Below are 26,751 nucleotides of genomic sequence, written 5' to 3' on the forward strand. Positions count from 1 at the left end.
GCGGCGGCACACCCGACGTCCACGACTCCTTCATCGACATCAGCGTCTTCACGCACGACTTTGTCTAAGACTGTTGGGGATGGGATTGCTACTCCACCCTCATCCCCTCCTCCGGCAGCGAATCTTGTGCGACTACCTCCACCGAGAGACACCCACATGCCAAAGTAATCGGCATGCGGTTGCCCACGACGGGACGATGGACACTGATGAGGACTCCTTGACCAAGGCTATGCGGCGCAAAGCAGAGCACAACCAAGGTATCACGTCGTCACCCAAATCCTTTCTAGCATTTTCCAATACTGCCATCATGTCTAAGTTAAATAATGTGGGTGTTACTCTTGTGAAGAATGAGAAGGATATTTTTATTTCGACTAACGCTTTGAAATACTTGGAATATGACCGTTTGAAGGTTACTCTATGTGTTTCTAGCAAGTCTTATGCCTCCCATACTGATGAGGAGGAGTTGCATGCCACATCAGATGGTTAGCTACTCTCTCATTTAGTTGGAGAGGTTTCGGACGTGGGTCTAGATGAACTTGGACTTAGTTCATTGATTGAGCTTACATCATCCGGACGTAAATCAAAGACCGCACGTTCGAAAAAACTTAGCAAGTCCCATAAGAGGGCGAAGTGTTCTAAATCTCCTATTGTTTCCTCATGAATGGAATGTTTTTTTAATAGCAGAGATCTTCGTGACTTGGCTAAACGTTTATTCATTGCAGAGTGTAATAGAGAATATAATTTAGATTTTTTGGCTATCTCTGAAACGGGGAGATGTGATTTCTCAGTGAGTCTACTTAACCGTCTTTCGGGCGGGATAAACTTTACTTGGGTTTCATGACCGCCTAGAGGTCATTTTGGGGGCATTTTACTTGGCGTAAATAGAGGGACTATGGATGTTTTGGCTAGTTCGGATGGTGAGTTTCACGTTAAACTCCATATTCGCAACAAGGCCGACAACTTCACATGGACCCTCGTCGCCGTGTATGGGGCAACCCAGGATGATTTCAAGGCCGATTTTCTCCGTGAATTGGTTAACTTGGCGAAAGATAATCCCTATCCCATCACTACAAAAAAAAGACACATCCGTGACATTTCGGGCCGAACGATTTTTTTGTCATGCTTATGACACTTATATGACGATAATTGTGACAAAACCTGGTATCATCATAGATGTGGTGGGCTCCTACGTCTATGACAAAAAATCATGATAGAAAATGGGCTTTTCATCCTGGCCGGGCCGGAGACGCAGCTGCATGACATTCTTTGGTCCTCCATGACGGAAAAAAACCGTGGTAGAAGCGAGGTCGAGGAAAATATCGGGGAGTTCCCGGTTACGGTGGGTGGTCGGAGGCCGAGTGATGCGCGTTTCTCTCATACACGTACACGCATGGGTGCGAGGCGTTGGGCTCTAACTGAACCCGAGCGAGGAGTTCGCCTACTGAGCCCGAGTGATTGCACTGCATGCTATGCGTTACTGAACCCGAGCGATCGATCGATCTGGCTGTTAACTAAACCTGATCGAGCGATTCCTTCTCTACTGCTGCTAACTAAAGCCGATCGGACATGCTGCCTCTTGATGAATAGTGAGTGTTATTGGGGTTGGATGAACAGTTCCCGGTGAGGGGTTGGATAAATAGGACCCCGTTGTAGTAGAGGTCGTTGCCGCTGGATGAACAAGACCCCGATCAAGCTGGTTGGGGTGGATGAACAGGACCTCGTGGAGGACTCGATGAACAGGTGAGGGCTGGTTGAATAGTAGTCAGTGGAGGGTTGGATGAAGAGTAGCCCGTGGAGGGGTGGTTGAACAAGACCCCGTGAAGAGAGTTGGTTGAACAATAGCCGGTGGAGGAGCGGTGGAGGCTGGATGAACAGGAGCCCATGGATGAACAGTCGTAGGTGGAGGCTGGAGGAGGTCGACGGTGGATGAATAGTAGCCCGTGGAGGCTCGAGGAGGTTGACGGTGGAGATGAACAGTAGCCCGTGGAGTCCTGTTTTGCGGTACGCCACACCCCTCCCGATGAACAGAACCCCCGTTTCGACCGTAGCGCTCCAACACAAGTCTGTTTCCTGTGTTTTGTGGTACGCCACACCCCTCCTGATCAATAGGACCCCGTTTCGACCGTAGGAGGTCGAAGAGAAGTTTGTTTCCTCCGTTTTGCGGTACGCCACACCCCTGCCGGTGAATAGGATCCTGTTTCAACCATAGGCGGTCGAACACAAGACCGTTTCCTCCGTTCTGCGGTATGCCAGGACTCGTTTCGGTCGGCTGTTCCGTCCAAGCCGGTTGGCTCCCGATGAACAACACGTGTTCTGTTGCCTCCCGATGAACATGATGGCGCAGTTTCTCCGTTCTGACCCAGCCGGTTGGCTGCCGATGAATAGGACGTCGTCACTGCCTCTCCATGTACACGAGCCCTGGTTGTACGTATGCATGAGTAGGCATTCGAGACCCCACCCGTATGTACGTACATGGCCGTATTTAATTTCTTGCATCCTGGTTGTACGTACGTGTACATGCTACGTCCGCGCCTCTACTATGACACATGCCCTTCCTTACTCGGCCATGGTTCATCGCTGCATCCTGCAGACAGATTGATCGTATGCACATACACGTTCGCGACCAGAATGACAACGCTACCTACGCTTCAACCAGGTGGGTCCCGACTGTCAGGGAGGATAAGGAGGCACTTCCTTGCATGCGAAGATGTAGCTGGTGGGTCCCAGCAGTCAAGGAAAACATTTTATTCGCAAAATACGGTGGCCCATCCAGTGGGTCCCTGCTGTCAGGTGGAGGAATCATCATTTTGCGCATAATAAGGAGGCACTTCCTTGCTGCGGCCGTGGACCTAGCTATTAGCCCTTTCACGTATAGTACTCTTTCGATGGAAGTCGTTCCTTGACCAGATTGACCACGCCACGCCGAGAGCACCAAGGAGGTGGATGATGGCGAGGCCTAGGAAGGAGATGACACAGAGCCGAGGAAGACGCGGTAGTGGATGCCCACGCGGAGAGGAGTACGAGGGTTCACTGGTTTGGCTTCGGTGTGAGGTTGTCGTCGCCGCAGAATAACAGGGGTGTGGGTGAGTAGAGGGATGGCTTGGCCAACGGTGGGAGTAGTAGGGGGCGGTGAGGCCTCCACGACAGCATAGCCGGCCATTGGAGGCAGGAGCAGGCGGTCTCGCCGGCGCTAGTTTGGGCAGCTGGTGCAAGAAGAGCATCCATTGAAGAAGAAGCAGGACCGTTCGATTCAAATCCAATGGTCACTGCTACTAGAATCGTTTGTTGACTAAGTTGACAAAGCCCTACGTACGCGTCAACTCAGTAGGCCCACAGGTCAGCCTCCAAACCGGTGCGCCCCAGATGTCAGTGGAAGAAATCATTTTTTTGTGTAATAAGGAGGCAGTTGATTGCGTGTGCCCATGCCAGTGGAGGGAGTAGGGTGGGCTAGTGAAGCCCGCGTGGCATCACAGCGGGCCACAAGAGGAGGGAGCAGGCAGTCCCGCCGGTGCTGGTTTAGGCGGCTGGAGCAGGAAGTTCAGAGATTGAAGAAGCACGTCGGCCGTTGGATGGACATCCAACTGTCACTGCTGCTAGAATCGTGTGTTGACTAACAAAGCCTTGCGTAAACAAGTCAGCCTCGAAATTTGTGGCGTGTACAACCCATTTGCTATTATTTTTACAAATTTTTACTCATTTTCTAATTCATATGGCATTTATTGCAGCCCATTTTCCATTTTTAGAATTGCCGCCCATTTTCTCGTCAGTGTAAGGGTTAAAAAATTGAACTAAAAATGTGCGAAATTTTAAAAATTCGCATATTTTTGCTGGGGGAAAAAATATTCTCAGTCCAAAAATTAGTAGCCATACTAAAACAAATTTAAAAATAAATTAGTACCTTGTCATGTTAAAATCCAATGAAATATAAAATATCAGTGAAGAACAAAAAAAAGAAACTAATTTCCCATTTGCTATAATTTTTTTTGGAATTTGCAACCCCTTCGATATTACTTTTAAGATATACTGACCATACTCTTTGTCCAGGATGGAATGCATCCATCCTCGTCTTGAAAGATTTAAAGCCCAGTAAGCCAGAGAAAACAAATAGGGCTAGCTTGGGTATTCATCAAAAAGAAATAGTGGGCTACCTATTTTCCCAAAGAAAATATTGTTGGGTTGGTCATGTTGTTAGACGGGCCACAGAAACTGCATAACCCAATTTATAGCCTGCTCCTCCGAACAAATCCTCAAAAAAAAGTTGTGCAATTCTGTCGTTAATTCACTATATGTTGACAATGATGTGGGTCCAAGATATCAGCAAGGTGGATTAGAGTAAAAGAACGAGGGGTGCATCTGAGTAGTAAAAGAGGTGCTTTCTTGTGTTCGGGAGTGGACCTGGTGGGTCCGTACTGTCATACTCACAACTACAGTCCTCTCCCGATTCACTATGTTGATAGGGCCGGACGGCGACGCCGCGGCGAGCGCACCAAGGTGGATGATAAAGTGTTGTCACCAATGTGTTGGGTTGGGTTGGACATTCTTATCAGAAAATAAAAATGGGCCAGAACTATTTACGATGTTGACTATGATTTGCATGGGTCTGCTGGTTGCAGAAAGAAAATGGTGGGAGAAAGAAGATTGGTCTCTATCTTTGCCTAAGAATAATATCGACTGAATGTAATGACACTATTATAGGAAATAATATCCTCCTGTTAAAATTTGACTTTTCAAATCGTGAATTTAAAGAACTGGTGCATGAGCATTTAGCTTTATTTATTTATTTATTTATTTATGTTTAGGGGACTATGAGCATGTACCTGGGCCAGATTCATGTGAGAGCCTCCCTTCCAGTTAATTATGGGCTCCTCTATTGGGCCTTCATCAGTGGGTTGCATGTTATCAACAAGTGGAAAATGTGTTCCGTACCAAAAATAGTATGCGCTACGTACATTACGGGGCACTAAAGGATCGGACCATGCAACGACTTCCAAAACATTGTGTTTGTCATTCTAACAACACATTTATTCAACCAACAGACGAAATATACTATTGATTGTTCATTGAAAACAGCAGCAACAACAACTAGGGCTGGGGATGCAACATAAGCAGTAAGCAGGCCAGAAGAGTAAAGATGCAGCTCTCTCTTCCAAACCAAACATCAGCCATCATTACAAAAAGCCTACCAAAAAATAACAAGTGTATGCATCAAACTAAATAAATATCCTACTACACCAAGTGTACGCATCTAACTAACTGGCTCCGTTAGATGTTACTATTTATTAAGCTATGGAGATTGGCTAACGGCTTGGACCAGATGGGTGCCTGACGGGGGAAACTCCATCCAGCAGGTCAAAGTCTGATACTTGCAACCCTCTCTCCTACTTTGGGCTACAGAGCGTGGCGGCACATATCAGGGTATGGTGCATGCAGAGACGCATGGTACGCTATGTACACACAATTTTTCCTGATGAACGAAACCGTGCTGCCATCAAGATCCTTGTCGTCGGTTATCTCCTTGTTAATCAGATAATTCGGTCCAAGAAACAGAGAGCGTGTACCAAGGCTACTTACTGATAACCCACAAGTATAGGGGATTGCAACAGTTTTCGAGTGTAGAGTATTGAACCCAAATTTATAGATTCGACACAAGGGAAGCCAAAAAATATTTGAAGGTATTAGCAGCTGAGTTGTCCATTCAACCACACCCGGAGATTAATTATCTGCAGCAAAGTGATCAGTAGCAAAGTAGTATGATAGTTTTGATAATAGTAGTAGCTGTAACGGTAACGGTAACAGTGATAGAAGTAATTTTGTAGCAAGTGTAACAGTGATGATAGCAGTAGTAACTTAGCAAGAACAATATATGATAAATTCGTAGGCCTTGGATCAGTGACTTGTTGGATGATATTGAAGGAAATATGCCCTAGAGGCAATAATAAAGTTGTTACTTATATTTCCTTATATCATGATAAATGTTTATTATTTGTGCAAGAATTGTATTAACCGGAAGCTTAGTACATGTGTGAATACATAGACAAACAGAGTGTCCCTAGTATGCCTCTACTTGACTAGCTCGTTAATAAAAGATGGTTAAGTTTCCTAGCCATAGACATGTGATGTCATTTGATGAACGGGATCACATCATTAGAGAATGATGTGATGGACAAAACCCATCCGTTAGCTTAGTATAATGATCGTTTAGTTTTATTGTTATTGCTTTCATCATGACTTATACATGTTCCTCTGACTATGAGATTATGCAACTCCCGAATACTGGAGGAACACCTTGTGTGTTATCAAACGTCACAACGTAACTGGGTGATTATAAAGATGATCTACAGATTTCTCTGAAGGTGTTTGTTTGGTTGGCATAGATCGAGATTAGGATTTGTCACTCCGTGTATCGGAGAGGTATCTCTAGGCCCTCTCGATAATGCACATCACTATAAGCCTTGCAAGCAATGTGACTAATGAGTTGGTCACGGGATGATGCATTACGGAACAAGTAAAGAGACTTGCCGGTAACGAGATTGAACTAGGTATAATGATATCTGTCGGTATAAAAACCGGCGGATCTCGGGTAGGGGGTCCCGAACTGTGCGTCTAAGGCGGATGGTAACAGGAGGCAGGGGACACGGTGTTTACCCAGGTTCAGGCCCTCTTGATGGAGGTAATACCCTACGTCATTCTTGATTGTTCTTGATGATATGAGTAGTACAAGAGTTGATCTACCACGAGATCAAAGAGGCTAAACCCTAGAAGCTAGCTTATGGTATGATTGTATGTTGTCCTACGGACTAAAACCCTCCGGTTTATATAGACACCGGAGGGGGCTAGGGTTACACAAGGTCGGTTATAAAGGAGGATATATACATATCCGTATTGCCTAGCTTTTCTTCCACGCCAAGTAGAGTCCCATCCGGACACGGGACGAAGTCTTCAATCTCGTATCTTCATAGTCCAACAGTCCGGCCAAAGGATATAGTCCGGCTGTCTAGAGACCCCCTAACCCAGGACTCCCTCAGTAGCCCCTGAACCAGGCTTCAATGACGATGAGTCCGGCGCGCAATATTGTCTTCGGCATTGCAAGGCGGGGTCCTCCTCCGAATACACCATAGAAGAGTTTGAATACAAGGATAGTGTCTGACCCCGCAAAATGAGTTCCACATACCACCGTAGAGAGAATAATATTTCCACAAATCTAATCTATTGACACGTTTTGACAGCATGACATCATGCCATGGCCCGGTTTTTATTTGAACCGATTTTCTTAACCAGCTTCGCACATATCACGAGGCGGTTTTCTTGACACGTCTTGTCAAAGCAGAGATCGTAATCCCCTTATCACGGGATTCTCATCAATACGGACGTGGGTAACCCAACCGCACCATCAATTAGGGTGCCTGGGGAATAAGCGGTTTTGCCAGGCAAGTGGGGAGACACATCGCCTCTTCCGCCCTTATAAAGGGACAAAGATGTACTTTTTTTACCAACGCCTTCTTCCTCCTCGCTTACCCATTCCCGCACACTCGAGCTCTAGTGCCCAAGCTCGCGTTCTTCTTCTCAAACCACTCCAAGCATGTCCGGAGCAGGAGGCAAGTGGATGGTCTCCTCCGTCATGGAGGAGAACATCAAAAAGTTATGGGAAGCCGGATACTTGGCCGCGGATATCGCGCACCGGCTGCCAAATGCGGGGCAGATCATGCACATGCCCGAACCCCATGAGAGGGTAGTTTTTCTTACCCGTTTTATCTGCGGACTAGGATTTCCTATCCACCCGTTTGTCCGCGGGCTCATGTTCTACTATGGGCTGGATTTTCATGATCTGGCCCCCAATTTCATCCTCAACATCTCGATGTTCATCGTCGTGTGCGAGGCCTTCCTCCGCATCAGGCCCCACTTCAGCCTGGCTGAAAACCTTCAATGTCAAACTGAAGGTGGTGGGTGGCCAGCAAGTAGAGTGCGGAGGCGCCATGGTGGGCAAGATGCCTAATGTCACCTGGCTCGAGGGCACCTATGTGGATACCATAAAGGGGTGGCAATTGGGGTGGTTCTACATCACCGAGCCGCGCGACTCCAACTAGGTGGCGGCCCCCAAATTTTGATCCGGAATCCCCACGCGGCTCGCCTCCTGGAAAAAGAAGGGCCTGTCCTAGGGTTCTTCGGTAGAGCTGACCAGACTCCAGACCTGCATCCAGAACATGACGAACAAGAAAATCAAGCTCGTCAACGTGGTCCAGGTTATGCTCTTCTGCCGGATCCTTCCGTGTCAACGACGTGCATTTGTTTTGTGGAAGTTCAACTCGGCCAAGCACCAGACGCTGCGAGAGCTCTATGACACGACACACGAGGACATATGGAGGGTGCTGTTCAAGAGCGCCGAGATGCCTCCCTCCCTCACCAAGGACCACGGACTCAACGCAAAGCGCCGCGCCCATCCGGTAGGCTTTCATATCTCTCAGAGTATTTATTTGCCCCGGTTTAGTTACATGTTGGATCTAAGCTTTCATGCCATTAACATGACTGGATAGAGACAACGGAGTAGCTTCATTGCCCAACCCCCCTGCCCGAAGATCCTACATACGCTCTTCTAACGAAGATGCTCATTCCGGCACCTTATGAGGTGCCGGCAAAGAAGGCCACGGGGACCCGAAAGGGTCTCCGGCGCAAGGTTGCATCGGACTCATCGTATGATGACTCCGACGCGCACTCCTCCCACGGAAACGAGGAGGAGGAGGAGAAAAGTTCTCCCCCCAGCCGGGGGAGACAAGAAAAGGAAGGCCGACCCATCTGGGGAGGCCGAAGGGTCCAAGAAGGGAAGGACCCTCCCTCCGGACTGTGCCACGGCGGCCGCCGACAGCGGCGACGAGTGGCTACCCAGGGACAAGCCGCTGGCGAAGTCGTAAGTGTCCGGACACCATAGTACTTCATGGTATGTTTTATTGCACTGCCTCTCCTCATGCCGAACATGATTATGCAGTCCGTTCCGAGCTCATCTCGACGTACCCTCGTCGAGCGGTCTTTGGACTCGTCGGATACGAACAGCGGTTCTCTTCCGACCGCTTCCACCCCTCGCCCTACGGACAACACCGAGGTGTTGTCTGAAAAGGCACCGAGCCAAGGGGAGGTGGTCCTGGGGGCGCCTCGCGGTGACTTCCCGGACCCTGGGTACCAAGAGAGCGAGGCTCCTACGGGCTTCGAGTTCGGGCCCCAGCTGGATACTGTGCCGGAACCTTCGATGGTTCTGTACTCCGGCAGGTGGTCCCCTGTTAAGGGGGCCAACCATCCGTGTCAGTGTCCTCTGTCCAACCAGAGGCACCGGACAACTTGCTAGAAGTGCTTCACAGTGCTTCCATCGATGAAGAGCATCGCACTATTATGAGTGCGGTGGTCGAGAAGGTTCAGTCCGCCAAAAACGGACTGACCGAAGCTTGCGCCAGCCTCCTAACAGTCTTTGAGGTAAGCAATCAAAATATAAGAAAATATTACCGCATAGATAGTAGCCCCTGATGCTCTGTTCGGCGTTCGTGAAGAAAAGCCGAATAGAGGATCAAATGATAACTCATGAGTCTAATTAGAGTATGTCTATGTGTATGTGCAGGCTTCACTACTAGCCGCTACCGCACGTACTACGGAGGTCTTTGCGCTGAAGCAGGCCCTGAAGCGGTCCGAGGACGAGCTCGGCCTTACCAAGAGGCAGCTCGAAGAGAGCAAAGGTAAGATATACCCCTGTCTATATAGTTAAAAAGAAGTTTGTGTGTAAAGTAATAGGATCATCATGAATTTGTCAGGGGCCACGACCAAGATGGAAACCCTGAGGAAGGCGTTGTCCGAGGCCGAAGACAAAGCGGCCAAAGAACGCATTGAACGGGAGAAACAAGAAGCCCAAGTAGGCGAGGTGCAGCAAGAGCTCGAGGCTCTCACCAAAAAGAACGAGTCATTGGAGCTTGACTCCAAGACGCGAGAGTCCGAGCTCACGCAGGCGCTTGAAAGCATCCGGAGCGCCAAGGCTGAAGCCCACAAGGCCCTCCAAGAGATTGACGCGGTGAAGAAGATAGCAGCGGGTAAGGCATTCAATATGCAAAGCAAGCATGTGAAGGAGACTTTCCTTTTTCTTACCTGAGTTCGGAGCTCTCCAGGAGCATTTGTAGATCTTCCCCACAATGTACTGGATGCCGTGGAGTTTTACCGGGCTGAGGAGGGGAGATCAACGGAGAAGTTGTTCCGGTCTTAGTATATTGGGACCGAACACCCCGTATCCTTGAGCGACCAGCTGAAGCAGTTGGTCGAACTTCACAAGGAGGCCGAACATGCCATGAGGGGCCTTATAGTCCGGATGTGGCCTGGCGAGCCCCTTTCCGGCAGCTACTTCGGTCTGGTGAGGCGACTTGTGGAAGCCTGCCCACTTCTTGAAGTCATCAAGCGGTCCGTCTGCATCGAGGGTGCACGCAGGGCTTTTGCCCGGGCGAAGGTGCACTGGGCGAAGCTGGACGCCGTGAAGCTGGTGAAGGAGGGGCCGCCGGAGGGCAAGGAGCATCGCTGCCCCGAGAATTACTATGAAAGTGTCCTGAAGGGTTCCCACTTAGTGGCAGATGAGTGTGCCAAGGATGTAATTTTTGAATGAACATGCCCATGTGATCCTGTAATATGAAACGAGTTCTTTTGCGCCATGCGACGCTTTCTTAATTTAAAATATTACCTTCTGTGCGGCCGTTTATAAAATCTGAGAGTTGGCCAGTCGTCGGCTTCTATCCCCATGTAACTAGTACAGGGGTGTTCGGGATAAACCTGAACACTCTTTACCCCAATTTTGGGTCCTTCCAGGGAGGTGTTCAGCGCAACGAACTAGGCAATCGGACTGTAATGCTTTATCACTCTCACTTAGCCACATAAGTCTATGATTTTAAATTTTTGGCGAAGCCCCTGGTATTCGGAGGGCTGAATTTGGGGCGCTATACACGCCAAAGCCGGACAAGGCCGACTCCTCGCCTGAAGCGGAAAAGGTCTTTAAGGACTTGAGACCTCTCGAATAGCGACCAGTCTCTCGCCATATCATGACAGTCAGTTTTTGGCTTTCTCTACTAAGGTGCTCGTCCGGAAGAACCGGGACACAATTGCAGTAGTTCTCCCACCGCTACCTTAGCCGATATAGCGGAACGTAAGGTACCAAAGCATGGGAGCCGGGCGACCCAACATTTGACCAAAGACATGATTCGGAGCTGATGCATATAATGCTATAACTTCAGGGTGCCGCACTGTCAAAAATGTTCGGACTTCTTGCGCCATATTATGGGGTAAACGAGGACCCCTGGCGAACTGACCGTACCGGATGTGCGGGTGCGGATTGTCGTAAATTAACATATAAGAGAGAGAGAGAGAGAGAGAGAGAGAGAGAGAGAGAGAGAAACCTAAATAATGCAATGAGAGATTAATTATTAGCATTGTTATTTAAATGATATGTCGAAGCGTACTTGGTACAAGTAGTGCAATAAGCATAAAGTAGGACAATTCGAAATGTCCTATCCCAGGGCAAGCTACACATAAATAGTGAAAAGCGGGTATATTGATTATTACTAGAGACCACCTGGCGGTTCCCGTGTTCATCTTAGCTTCTTGCCGCCTTGGTTGTTGCTTCCGGAATGTGTCCGGCAATCGTACTGCCGAAAAGGGCTTCCAGAGAGTTAGGCCCTGAAAGAGAAAAGGAATGTCAAAGGTATACAGCCCCTAGTGTGGTTAAGCCACAATGCGGGGCGTGCCCTGATCGTGCCCCCGCCTATGTCCATGGTATTTTCAATGCGTAGTTATGTACGTGCGGCACGGATTTTGTCGCTTCACTGGGACTGGGACGGGGGCCGAATTGTTAGGCGAGCTCTGATCCTGTTGCAGCTTGTTCCGGACTCGCTTGAAGGTGTCCGGGGGCGTGACACCGAATGAGTGGTCTGCCTGAACAAGCTGCTTTGTGCTTCTGCTGCAAGGGCCACAGTGTGCTCTTCCATACGGAGCGAGTGTTCCGTGTTTCCATTTACTGTTATGACCCCGCGAGGTCCTGGCATCTTGAGCTTGAGGTATGCGTAATGTGGCACTGCATTGAATTTTGCAAATGCTGTCCGCTCGAGCAGTGCATGATAGCCACTGTGAAACGGGATGCCTCGGCCTGCCGTGCTGCCTCCACTGCTGTGTTGTGAGCTCAAGCATCGCTCTCAAGAACAAAATATCTTCCTTTGCTATGATAGTCAAAAAGAGCAGGTGCAGGCAAATATGTGTGCACAACAGATTTTTGGTTAAATAATAGATTATAAGTGAAGTTATCAATTTTTCATTTAAGGATCTTATGATCTTTTAAGGTGTTGAAGTCCAAATACTGCATGGGCAGGACAGGGTCAAAGGGAAAAGGTGCAACACCCAGCCCTCGTTCTAAACGCGTGGCATAAATTCCACCATTGAACCAGCCATTGTTAACGTTATGCTGAAGTCTACGTGCAACAATCGCTCCAAGGTTATAATTCCTTTCACCGGTGAGAGCGGTGCGTATGAGGCTCAAGTCTGGAGCACAAAGTGTACTACAGTCTTGCTTTCCTACTATACATTTCCCGCTAAATAAAGCAAAGTACTAAATTGCGGGAAAATGAATGCTCTTTATTCTGCCTTGTGTCACTCCCCTTTTCTCACCATAGCAAAGGCTAGTTAAGAAAGATTGGTATTCAGCCCTTGGCGGTTCGTCAAGTGAACCCCAGAATGGCAGTTTGTAGTGGTAAGCAAAATTTTCTAATGGGTTATATAAAGCATAAACGACACCCTAGACTCACGGGGATGGAATTTAAATCCTTTGACGAACGATTCAGTAAGAATGTGGCATTGTTCGCACCTATCTGAAATGTAGGGACCGAGACCGGCATTGTGAACATATTTCTCAAATTCCTCCTTAATGCTCACATGCATCATATACTCATCGCAAGGCCATAAGAATGTTTTGGTGGCGGCATCTTGTGTGGAACTTTCACTTGGTTCAACATATGACCAGCGAGCGGAGCTTTCACTAGAAGATGCCCCCGAGGATTGCCTCCTCAAAGAACTCCTTCTAAAAAGGTTCATCGTGTTCACGTACAATTTTCTGAAAAAATTGGAGTGACAAAAATTTATCAACAAAACTTATAAGATTGATAGCAACTACTCATAGGGATACATAGAGGCCATAGCAGGCATTCAAACTACTTAGAACACTAAGAATTCAACATGCAAGATCATCTATAGCAGCACCAAGAGTAGCTAATTATTCAAAATATAAACCACTAAATAAAAACTAATTGGACAGACGGTGGAGTCACATACCAAGCAACAATCCCCCATAACAGTTCCGGAAACGGAGCTTCGAGCAAAGAGATTGAAATACGCGGGCTTGAGAGCAAGAACACGAGAGAGATAGAGAGCGATGGGGAATTTTTTTTCTGGAGGTAGGTGATTATCTTGTGTAAAGAGATAAGTGAGCGGGGCCTGATGTCTACTACACAACCTTCTTCTTGTAGACGTTGTTGGGCCTCCAAGTGCAGAGGTTTGTAGGACAGTAGCAAATTTCCCTCAAGTGGATGACCTAAGGTTTATCAATCCATAGGAGGCGTAGGATGAAGATGGTCTCTCTCAAGCAACCCTGCAACCAAATCAAAGAGTCTCTTGTGTCCCCAACACACCCAATACAACGGTAAATTGTATAGGTGCACTAGTTCGGCGAAGAGATGGTGATACAAGTGGTATATGGATGGTAGATAAAGGTTTTTGTAATCTGAAAATATAAAAACAGCAAGGTAACTAATGATAAAAGTGAGCGTAAATGGTATTGCAATGCATTGAAACAAGGCCTAGGGTTCATACTTTCACTAGGGCAAGTTCTGTCAACAATAATAACATAATTGGATCACATAACTAACCCTCAACATGCAACAAAGAGTCACTCCAAAGTCACTAATAGCAGAGAACAAACGAAGAGATTATGGTAGGGTACGAAACCACCTCAAAGTCATTCTTTCCAATCAATCCGTTGGGCTATTCCTATAAGTGTCACAAACAACCCTAGAGTTCGTACTAGAATAACACCTTAAGACACAAATCAACCAAAACCCTAATGTCACCTAGATACTCCAATGTGACCTCAAGTATCCGTGGGTATGATTATACGATATGCATCACACTATCTCAGATTCATCTATTCAACCAACACGTAGAACCTCAAAGAGTGCCCCAAAGTTTCTATCAGAGAGTCAAGACGAAAACGTGTGCCAACCCCTATGCATAGATTCCCAAGGTCACGAAACCAGCAAGTTGATCATTAAAACATACATCAAGTGGATCATAGAATACCCCATTGTCACCACAGGTATCCCACGCAAGACATACATCAAGTGTTCTCAAAACCTTAAAGACTCAATCCGATAAGATAACTTCAAATGGAAAACTCAATCCATTACAAGAGAATAGAGGGGGAGAAACATCATAAGATCCAACTATAATAGCAAAGCTCGCGATACATCAAGATCGTACCACCTCAAGAACACGAGAGAGAGAGAGAGATCAAACACATAGCTACTGGTACATACCCTCAGCCCCGAGGGAGAACTACTCCCTCCTCGTCATGGAGAGCACCGGGATGATGAAGATGGCCACTGGAGAGGGATTCCCCCCTCCGGCAGGGTGCCGGAATGGGTCTAGATTGGTTTTCGGTGGCTACAGAGGCTTCTGGCGGCGGAACTCCCGATCTATTGTGCTCCCCGATGGTTTTAGGGTATATGGATATATATAGGCGGAAGAAATACATCAAGGGAGCCACGAGGGGCCCACGAGGGTGGAGGGCGCGCCCAGGGGGGTGGGTGCGCCCTTGCCTTGTGCTCTCCTTGTTGATCCCCTGACGTGCACTCCAAGTCTCCTGCATTGCTTTCTTTCCAAAAATAAGTTCCGTTAAGTTTCAGGTCAATTGGACTCCGTTTGATTTTCCTTTTCTACGATACTCTAAAACAAGGAAAAACAGAAACTGGCACTGGGCTCTAGGTTAATAGGTTAGTCCCAAAACTCATATAGAATAGCATATAAATGCATATAAAACATCCAAGGTTGATAATATAATAGCATGGAACAATCAAAAATTATAGATACGTTGGAGACGTATCAGGCCCACGTGGGGACCACAACCCACCAGGGGGCGCCTCGGGGTCCTGGCGTGCCCATGTGGGTTGTGCCCACCTGGTGCACCTCCCTCTGATGTTATTTGCACCAAAAATTCAGAAATAATCGTATTAAATTTTCAGGGCATTTTGAGAACTTTTATTTTTGGGTCATTTTTTTATTGCATGGGAAAATCAGAAAACAGATAAAACATGGCATTTTATTTTATTTAGCTAATAAAAACAGAAAAACAAAAAGTAGGGATAGAAGGTAGTGCTTACTAAATTCATCAACTTCATACCGTTCAAAAATGATCCATTAATAAGGTTGATCAAGTCTTATTAACAACCACTTTCGATTAGCATGAAACCGAAGAACTTCCGTAAATCACTAAGTCACCTCACGGGGATATGAATGTCCCCAACAATAAGCATTTCATATTTGTTTTTGATACTAGGTAGAGGTATTTGAAAACATCCAATAGTGATTGTCGGAGATTTTTCAATAACATTAGTACCATTCACTTGGAATTGTTTCTTCGGGAAGTGCACCGTATGCTCATTAACATTAATATGAAAAGTGACCTTGCTTTTATTGCAATCAATAACAGCCCCTGCAATATTCAAGAAGGGTCTACCAAGGATAATCGGCATGTTGCCGTCCTCAGGCATCTCAAGTATAACAAAGTCAGTCAAAATAGTAACATTAGCAACAACAACGGACACATCCTCACAGATACCGATAGGAATGGCAGTTGATTTATCATCCATTTGCAAAGATATTTCAATAGGTGTGAGTTTATTCAAATCAAGTCTTTCATATAAAGAGAAAGGCATAACACTAACACCAACTCCCAAATCACATAAAGCAGTTTTCACATAATTCTTTTTTATGGAGCAAGGTATAGTTGGTATTCCCGGATCTCCAAGTTTTTTAGGAACTCCATCCTTAAAAGTATATTTAGTAAGCATAGTGGAGATTTCAACTTCCGGTATTTTTCTTTTTTTGGTGATGATGTCTTTTATGTACTTTGCATAAGGAGGCATTTTCAAGATATCAGTCAAGCGAGTATGCAAAAAGATTGGCCTCAGTATTTTAGCAAAGTGTTCAAATTCTGCATCATCATTCTTTTTAGTTGACTTAGGTGGAAAAGTCATAGGTTTTTGAACCCATGGTTCTCTTTCTTTACCGTGTTTTGTAGCCACAAAGTCTCTTTTGTCATACCTTTTATTCTTAGGTTGTGGGTTATCAAGATCAACAGGTGGTTCTATCTCAACATCATTGTCTAGTTCTTTATTATTAGGTCGAGAGTCTTCATGAACATCAGCATTATCTTTTTCATTATCACTAGGTGAATGTTCATTACCAGACTGAGTTTCAACATTAGAGATAGAAGTTTCATTATCATTATCAGGAGGTTTTTCTATTTCAGGTTCACTAGGAGAATGCAATGTCCTGTCATTTTTCCTTTTCTTTTTCTTTCTAGAAGAACTAGGTGCACTAGTGTTAGCTCTTTGTGAATCTTGTTCAATTCTTTTTTGGGTGTCCCCCTGGATAAAGTGGTTTCTGAGTCATTTTACCTCCTCTAGTTGCAACTCTAACAGCAAAGTCATGCATATTATAATTCATTCCATCAGGCAATTCTCTTTGAGATTTAGCAACTTGTTCTAACTGAGTTTGAACCATAGAAGCATTCTTTCCAACACCTCTAACATCATTTGATATTCTAAATAACAAGTCACTCAAGCGAGCAATCATATCAGAATTGTATTTCAATTGTTTCATAACATTTGCATTAAAGTGATCTTATTTTCTAATATAATTTTCAAAGTCATAAAGGCATTGACTAGGATGCGTATTGTGAGGATTCTCATTATCATTGAACTTCATTAGAGAATTTACCTCTACCACCTTAGGCAGTGGTGGTCTATTAAGCCCATGTATTCCTTCAATAGGGGGTAAATTTTTAACATCCTCAACTTTAATACCTTTTTCCTTCATAGATTTCTTTGCCTCTTGCATATATTCGGGACTAAGATATAATATACCCCTCTTCTTGGGAGTGGGTTTAGGCGGTGATTCAGGAAGAGTCCAATCATCATAATTTTTCAATATGTTATTCAATAATTCTTCAGCTTGCCCAACAGTTCGTTCCCTGAAAACACAACCAACACAACTATCTAGGAAGTCCATAGAAGCATCTGTTAGTCCATTAAAGAAGATATCAAGTATTTCATTTTTCTTAAGAGGATGATCAGGCAAAGCATTTAGTAATTGGCAAAGCCTCCCCCAATCTTGTGGGAGACTCTCTTCTTTAATTTGCACAAAGTTAAATATTTCCAGTAAGGCAGCTTGTTTCTTATGAGAAGGAAAATATTTTTCAGAGAAGTAATAAATCATATCTTGGGGACTGCGCACACAACCAGGAGCAAGAGTATTGTACCAAGCTTTAGCATCACCCTTTAATGACAAAGGAAATAATTTGAGAATAAAGTAATAGCGAGTTTTCTCATCATGAGTAAAAAGGGTGGCTATGTCATTAAACTTAGTAAGATGTACCACAACAGTTTCAGTTTCATAACCATGGAAAGGATCAGATTCAACCAAAGTAATCAACTCTGGGTCGACAAAGAATTCATAATCCTTATCATCAATAAAGATATGTGAAGTAGCAAACTTAGGATCACATTTAATTCTAGCATTCAGAGATTTTTCTTTATACTTGCATAATAATTTCTCTAGATCATCTCTATCTCTACAAGCAAGAATATCTCTAGTTGTCTCTCACTCATTACATAACCTTCTGGTACCTTAGGCAATTCATATCTAGAAGGGCTAGTTCTAGCAGGTGTTTCAGGAGTTTCAGTTTCAAGCTCATCATCAGATTCAACAACATCATGTTGTATAACTCTAGCAATTTGTTTATCAAGAAAGTCACCAAGTGGCACATCATCATTAAGCATGGTACTAGCATCATCATAAGCATTATCCATAGCAGAGGTAGCATCATCGATAACTTGCAACATATCAGAATTAATAGCATGTGGTGGTGTTGCAAGTTTACTTATAACAGAAGGTGAATCTAAAGCAGAACCGGATGGCAGTTCCTTACCTCCCCTCCTCTTTGAGGGAAATATCTTGGTCTTAGCATCCTTCAGATTCTTCATAGTGATAATATGATAATAATCCCAAGTGACTCAACAAATATAGCTATGCTTCCGGCAACGCCGCCAGAAAAAGGTCTTCATAACCCACAAGTACAGGGGTTCACAATAGTTTTAGAGGGTAGAGTATTCAACCCAAATTTATAGATTCGACACAAGGGGAGCCAAAGAATATTTGAAGGTATTAGCAGCTGAGTTGTCAATTCAACCACACCTAGAGATTAATTATCTGCAGCAAAGTGATCAGTAGCAAAGTAGTATGATAGTTTTGATAATAGTAGCAGTAGTAACGGTAACAGTAACAGTGATAGTAGTAATTTTGTAGCAAGTGTAACAGTGATGATAGCAGTAGTAACTTTGCAAGAACAGTATAGGATAAATCCGTAGGCATTGGATCGGTGACTTGTTGGATGATATTCATCATGAGACAGTTATAACATAGGGCGATACGGCACTAGCTCCAGTTCATCAATATAATGTAGGCATGTATTCCGTAAATAGTCATACGTTCTTATGGAAAGAACTTGCATGGCATCTTTTGTCCTACCCTCTCATGGTAGCGGGGTCCTATTGGAAACTAAGGGATATTAAGGCCTCATTTTAATAGAGAATCGGAACAAAGCATTAACAGATAGTGAATACATGAACTCCTCAAACTACTGTCATCACCGGAAGTGGTCCCGACTATTGTCACTCCAGGGTTGCCGGATCATAACACGTAGTAGGTGACTATAACTTGCAAGATCGGATCTAGAACATGGATATAATGGTGATAACATAAACGGTTCAGATCTGAAATCATGGCACCCGGGCCCAAAGTGACAAGCATTAAGCATAGCAAAGTCATAGCAACATCAATCTTAGAACATAGTGGATACTAGGGATCAAGCCCTAACAAAACTAACTCTGTAACATGATGAATCTCATCCAACTGCTCACCGAATAGCGAGCCTATGAAGGAATTACTCACTCCCGGCGGGGGCATCATGGAATTGGCGATGGAGAAGGATTGGTGATGACGAAGAATGAAGATCCCCCTCTCCGGATCCCTAAACGGACTCCAGATCTGGCCTCCCGATGAACAACATGAGGTGACGGCGGCTCCGTCTCGTGGATCGCGATAATTCATTCTCCTTGATTTTTTCTGGAAAAATAGGATTTTATAGCGCCAGTTTCAGGGTCTGCGGGGCCACCAGGTGGGGACAACCCACCTGGGCATGCCAGGAGAGGGGGTGCGCCCTGATGGGTTGTGCCCACCAAGGTGCCCCTCTCCGGTAGGTCTTGGCTCTAGAAATTCTTATTTATTATATAAAAATTCCTCACAAAGTTTCGTTCCATTCCGAGAACTTTTATTTCTGCACAAAAACAGCACCATCGTAGTTTTGCTGAAAACATCGTCAATCGGGGTTAGTTTCATTCAAATCATGCAAATTAGAGTCCAAAACAAGAGGAAAAGTAGATATGTTGGAGACGTATCACTTACCAGCCTCCAGTCAAAAATTCCTGAAGGCCTAGAGAAGTTGGGATTCTGCTCAAAGACCTTGCAGTGACTGTGATTGTATTCCGTGAAACAACACGTCCAATACGTGTGAACGATCAGCAATCGTTCACCGTCGTCTGATCGAGCCAGGAACCACCTAAAACTGCCATGCCGCTTTTCTTTAAAAGGTTCTGGGATTAGGAAGGGTAAGGACACTAGGCGGCCTGAGACATCATATGAAGTTGGAGTCAAATAAAAAAGGGCTCTTACTGTAGTCAATGTTAAGAACAACGTGTGTATGAGCATGAATATTTTTCAGTAAATGTTGACAGTAATATAAACAAGCCATCATAATATCATAGGAAAGTAACATACTGCTGTAACAGCCGTTTGTAGCGATGACTAGAGTAGGCCAACAATACATCCAGCCATAGAAGGAGTCGACGACATAAATGAAGCCATCATGTTTAATGGCATCAGAGAACCATGGAGGATGTATGATCCTGTGATGGACGTGCAGATTTATCCACTTACCGTAGTGACCTGTCAAATAGGCGAGATTGCAGTTGAAGAACACAATTAGTCCGAAGTCTTTATAATTCACAGATCTTATGGGCACTTGGCAGATTACAACCTTGAGCAAATCAAACTTGGTATCATGTTGGCTACTATAAGATTCTGAGTATTCTGGGCCGCGGTGCCAAAGCAGTGAAGTGTTAATCGAAGGAAGGGGGATCAATCAACGGGTGTAGACCTCCACGAGCATCCAGCTGTCGCGACCATCGACTAGCACCATCCAAGACGTGTTCATGCCGACCCAGTACATACCATTAATGTAGTTGAGGGTGACATAGATCGGATCGCAATCAAGGGGGTTGATGCTCACCACCCTACGGTCGTTATGCTGTGTGACACGCCGTTTTTAAAGATCAGGCGGCATCAACAAGCAAGGAGCTAGCTTAAAAAGCTCTGGACTGAGGGCTTTGAGTAAACGGTACAGCCCCGACGAGCACACGGCGAGCGGCATGGTACTGAGATTGTCCACATGCGAAACAATGAGCTTGATTACCTCTGTGGAGAGCGAATTCTAGCCACTCTTTTGGTGGACGCTACTCGGTTCTGCCATTGTTAGTGCTTGGGTTTTGGAAGAGGGGGAAGGCGCCTTAGTGGGGATGGAAGATTGAACGATTATGTGCGGACAAAGATGGAGAAGCGAATATGTGGTGCAGGAAGTGGACAGGTGATGATGACGACAGCACGCCGCTTGACTTACGAGACACATACCAGCAGCGTAGGGTCATATCGATGCCAGACAACTTGCTTGAGTGATCACAGTACTAGTACACCATACAGTACCTACTACTATGCTCTAGTTTGCATATTATAGAGTAGCGGAGTAGGACTCTGCTCTACTACTAGCACCGGAGGAGTAGTATATTCTAATATAAAATAGTTACAAACTTCAATACCCGAGCATGGAATGACTATGAACCGTCATCGGTGCTAACTCCAATCCCCAGCAAACGTTGCTGGGAGACAAGGCAGTTGCAAATGCCCGCGATGCAGTTACAGTATGTGTGTAAGGGTGGCGGTTTTATCAAATACTATGGCTTAAAAATAGGCCACCATTGGATGGAAATCTAACAGTTACGTGGGATTCCCCAGGATTGAGCTCGTGGCAAACAATCGCCAGATATCATTACTAAAAAAAGGTTAAAACACCCGGGGCTATAACTTGCACTGGCTGACCACTAACAATGATACTAACATAGTTGTAAAATGTCAATCAATCAACATAGTTGTAAAATTGTCAAAGACCGTGTCTACGTGGTGTTTGGAATTATATGCAAAAAACTAGGAAGATGCATGTGCATTGCACGGAACATCAAGATTCATTTTTTTACAAAACACCTGTTGTGATTGACCCATGTAGGAGTAATCCCATGTGTAAAAAATAATGATATCTCGAGAATTTTATCGGAAAATGGTATCTCGAGAATTTCATCGAAAAAATGTTATCTCAAGAACGATGAGAGATAAGGTGAGGAGGGGTGGGGCGTGGTGGTGATTGGTGGTCGGACTAGGCGGAGGCATGGGGATGGACAGCCCGGCAGCGGCCACCATGCTAGATTGTTCCAGAGACTTCCTTTTTAAATTGCTCAACAATGAGGTTGTGGGAGATAAGGATGAACGAGGCAAGGCCTTATCTGTAAGTGTGGAGAGAGGTGCAGGTATCTTTTGTAAAATTGTCATAGTTTGCTTTCTATCCATCATATATAGATCGGACGGTCTATATTACAAGATGGCAGGCACACCATCATCACCAACTTGGGTTTTTGTAAGAGTAGAGATAAGAGTAGAGATAGAGATAAGAGTAGAGATAGAGACTAGGGAGGAGCACCATCTACTCCTTCGTGTGCTACTCCCACGCTCCACTCGGTGACTGCAACGTCCCCTACAACCACTCCCTCCTGCGCTCCATTCAGCGGGCGCTGTTGGAATTTGGGGAGCGCACTCGCGCGACTGCTGGCAGCAACGACTTCACCGACGATGACTTCTTCCCCGACCTCGGCAACCTCTTCCTCAACAACATGGGCGACAACCTCAACGCCAATGGTGCTGCTCCCGTTGCACTATATGTGTTTCTGTCCTTCTTATTCAAAATCGTGGTAGAATTCATGTTTCTAGTCTGTGTCCTAGATTCGATCTGTTCATCTACTATGCTAGTCCACATGATTAGTTTAATCTCTGTTATAGACATCATTATTTATTTTGTGCTTATTCGGATTAAATCTCATAGTAACTTGCTCATATATTCACCTGGAACAACGTCCCCTACAACCACTCCTGTTTCATGGATGGCCTGGTCGATGCCTCCAAGGTGCCCTGCGTCTACAAGAGTTTCGGCTGCGAGAGGTACGTCGACCAGCACTCGCTGGCGGAGCATAGTTCCAGATGCACTCACGTGCCCTGCTACTGCTATGAGTGCACGCTGCCATTTGAGGGCTCGCCGGCGAGCCTCATGCATCACCTCACGGCACTGTCCATCGAACACTGCTGGCCCGCGGCGGTGAACATCAAGTACGAGACATGCTACCCGTTCGCCGTGTCGGAGTCGCTGGAGGATCGCCGCCACCTTCTAGTCACGAAGGAGGACGGCATCGTCTTCCTCTTGGTCATGGGCACCAGCAAGGCCTGCGCAGGCCACCGCCCCGTCTTTGTAGTGTGCGTCAAGGGAAACACCACTAACGCTGACACGAGGCCAATGTATGGGTGCGTTGAGGGAGTCCTGGACTAAGGGGTCATCGGGCGTCCGGCCTGTTATCCATGGGCCGGACTGATGGCTGTGAAGACATGATGACCGAAGACTGTACCTGTGTCCAGATTGGACTCTCCTTGGCGTGGAAGGCAAGCTTGTCGACCGACTATGAAGATTCCTTCTTATGTAACCGACTCTATGTAACCCTAGATTCTCCCCCGGTGTCTATATAAACCGGAGGGGTTAGTCCGAAAAGGATATACTCATTACCATAGTCATACAGGCTTGGCTTCTAGGGTTTAGCCATTACGATCTCGTGGTAGATCAACTCTTCTAACACTCATATTCATCAAGATCAATCAAGCAGGACGTAGGGTATTACCTCCATAGAGAGGGCCCGAACTTGGGTAAACATCGTGTCCCCCGTCTCTTGTTACCATTTATCCTAGACGCACAGTTCGGGACCCCCTACCCGAGATCCGCCGGTTTTGACACCGACATTGGTGCTTTCATTGAGAGTTCCACTATGCCGTCGATGAAAGTCTCGATGGCTCGCCTTGTCCCTAAAGACAACATTACCTCCAGGGGAGCTCTGGCCCTAGGACAAACCCTCCGGTTGGGCGGCTTTACTATGATCGCCCATTCAGCCGTTGAGCCGACAATGACCTCTCGGGCCATCGAAAACCCCCTTCGCATAAACTCCGAGCACTCCAAGCAGATGGATCCGATGGAGTTCTCGTCTTTGAACGAACTCCTAGATCGCATCGCCGCTCTGGGAATAGCCACAGACTATGACCGTATCGGGCCTAAAACCGACCAAGGAGAAATCGAGACCCTACCGGTCACCCACCAGATTGCGGTAGTCGTGGAGCAGGACGTTGAGTCTTCTTCCATATCGAAGACGTACTATGTTCGCATCGCCGATCAGGAAGAGCTGGACACTCACCAACGAAAGGATGCGACCAAGCCTCCGAACATAGCATCGGACGGCGGTCCTAAACAATCAGAAGATATTCTAGAACCCGGACTGTTAAGCCCGAAAGGTCGTCGGACTCCGGATAATCGGTCAGGTCGGGGTTCAGATTTAATTCCACCCACCCACCCGGACATACACGCTCTCATGAGCATAAAGCAACAGTCTCAGGAAACGGTCCACCACTTCTGGGCCAGATTCCTCCTTGTTAAGGACAAGGTAAAAGATTGTCGTGATGAGGATGCAATATTAGCATTCTGCAACAATTGCACGGACGAAGGAATCCTCAACGCCATCAATCGTCGCCGCATACTGAAATTCGCTGACTTAGCAACCATCGTACAAAAATACAGCATGATGGAGAGCACCAGGAAAACTCAGGCAGCTCGATGGGAACCGTCAGTCCCAACTCAACTCCCCCTACAGGCGAAGGGCGCACACTCGCAGCACGCCCAGTCCAACAGTCAAGAAACACAAAACCGCTATGCGGCATGGCACTGTTCTGGTGGGGTGGCTCGATGGCCCATGCAAAATACATACAACACCAGATACCATGGCAACCCACAGCCTTAGAGCATGTTGGATACTATGACAGGTAGCCAAGAGCGCGAGGACATCCTTATCAAGGACGACCCAGAATGGCATCCCCCAGGGGATGATAACTCAGGTGTATTGACGGTCTTTGAGACATTCGCTTCAAACAACAAGCGCAAAAGGGCACTTCGCGAGCTCGCCGAAGTCTGCCAAATTGCTACGATAAACCCCTGGAACGACACGGCTATAACATTTAACGCCGGTGACAAACCAAAATACAGAACAGTACAAGCGCCAGCGGCGTTAGTACTTAGTCCCATCATGGATGGGTTTCGACTTACCAAGGTCCTCATGGATGGCGGCAGTGGACTAAACCTCATTTACAAGGACACACTCCATAAAATGGAAATAGACAGAAGCCGCATCATGCAAAGTAACACAACCTTCCGAGGAATTATTCCCAGTCGGGAGGCGCGGTGCGTGGGCAAAATCACACTTGACGTAGTATTCGGCACGCCGGAGAACTATCAGTCCGAAGAAATAACTTTCCAAGTGGCCCCTTTCAGGAGCGGATATCACGCCCTATTGGGGCGGGATGCTTTTACACGCTTTCAGGACATACCCCATTACGGGTATATGATGCTCAAAATGCCTGGACCAAATGGTATAATCACTCTCGTCAGTGATCCGGACATAACACTCCGCGCTGAAAACAAAACCGCATCCCTGGCCCTTGAGGAGCTATCCGAAGCCCTCGCGGTCGACGAATTAACCACACTACGCTACACGGTGGACAGGGATGACGTGATCCTCAACAAACGCCCTAAATCCACATCCTTTAAACCAGCAGAAGAAATAGTCAAATTCTAGGTCCACCCAATGGACCCCAAGAAGACAACATCTATCGGAGCTCAACTGAACCCAACAGTTGACACCGCACTGTGAGAATTCCTGCGTGAAAACTGGGACTTATTCGCCTGGCACCCTTCAGATATGCTAGAGATCCCATGTGAGCTGGGCAAACATAGCCTCAATATATTAGAGGGATTCAAACCGGTTAAGCAAACACTGCGGCGCTTTTCTGAACCCAAGCGACAAGCCATGGGGGAGGAGCTGGCCAAACTCATCGAGGCCGGATTCATTAGAGAAATCAAACATCCGTACTGGCTGGAAAACCTGGTGATGGTACCTAAGAAGGACAAATCCTGGCGCATGTGCATTGATTTCAAAGACCTCAACAAGGCTTGCCCTAACAGCATGGAGGTTGTTTCAAGGAGTCCGATCAAGCCGCAACATCATTTATCACCCATATCGGCCATTATGCTTCAACACCATGTCCTTTGGGATCAAGAACGCCTGCACCACATACCAATGCATGATTCAAACTTGCCTGGAGAAACAGATCCGCAAAACAGTAGAAGCTTATGGCGATGATGTCATCATCAAAACCAGGCACGTCGAAACACTAATAGACGACTTACGTCTTACATTCGACAACCTCCCGGAGTATGACATTAAGCTCAACCTGGAAAAGTGTCTTCGGCGTCCCCGCTGGAAAACTGCTGGGCTTCATCGTTTCCAATAGAGGAATAGAAGCAAACCCAGCCAAAATCTGAGCTTTGTCACAATTGGCTAAACCAACAGACCTTAAACAACTTCAAAAGCTTGCGGGTTGCATAGCAGCTCTGAGCCGCTTTATCTCCAGATTGGGAGAAAAGGCACTACCACTCTATCGCCTTCTATGACGAACCGACCACTTCGAGTGGACGGACGCGGCAACAGCTGGACTGGAGGAAATAAAAACCCTTCTTGCGAGCAATCCAATCCTGGCCGCACCAAACGCCGGCGGACCGATGTTATTATACATATCGGCAACACACCAGGTGGTGAGCGTCGTACTCGTCGTTGAACAAGAACAGGACGGACATAAATTCCCACTTCAGAAGCCAGTATACTACGTATCTATTGTCCTTACACCATGCAAATCCTGGTACCCTCATTATCAAAAAATAGCATATGCAGTCTTCATTACATCCCGAAAGCTCCGTCACTACTTCCAGGAGTGTTTGATTACAGTGGCCTCCGAAGTACCACTCAATGACATTATAAACATCCGCGATGCTATGGGCCGGATTGCCAAATGGGACATTGAACTCCTCCCATTTGACATTACATATAAACCACGTCGAGC

This window comes from Triticum aestivum, chromosome 3A (genome assembly GCF_018294505.1).
Source record: "Triticum aestivum cultivar Chinese Spring chromosome 3A, IWGSC CS RefSeq v2.1, whole genome shotgun sequence".
NCBI lineage: Eukaryota > Viridiplantae > Streptophyta > Magnoliopsida > Poales > Poaceae > Triticum > Triticum aestivum.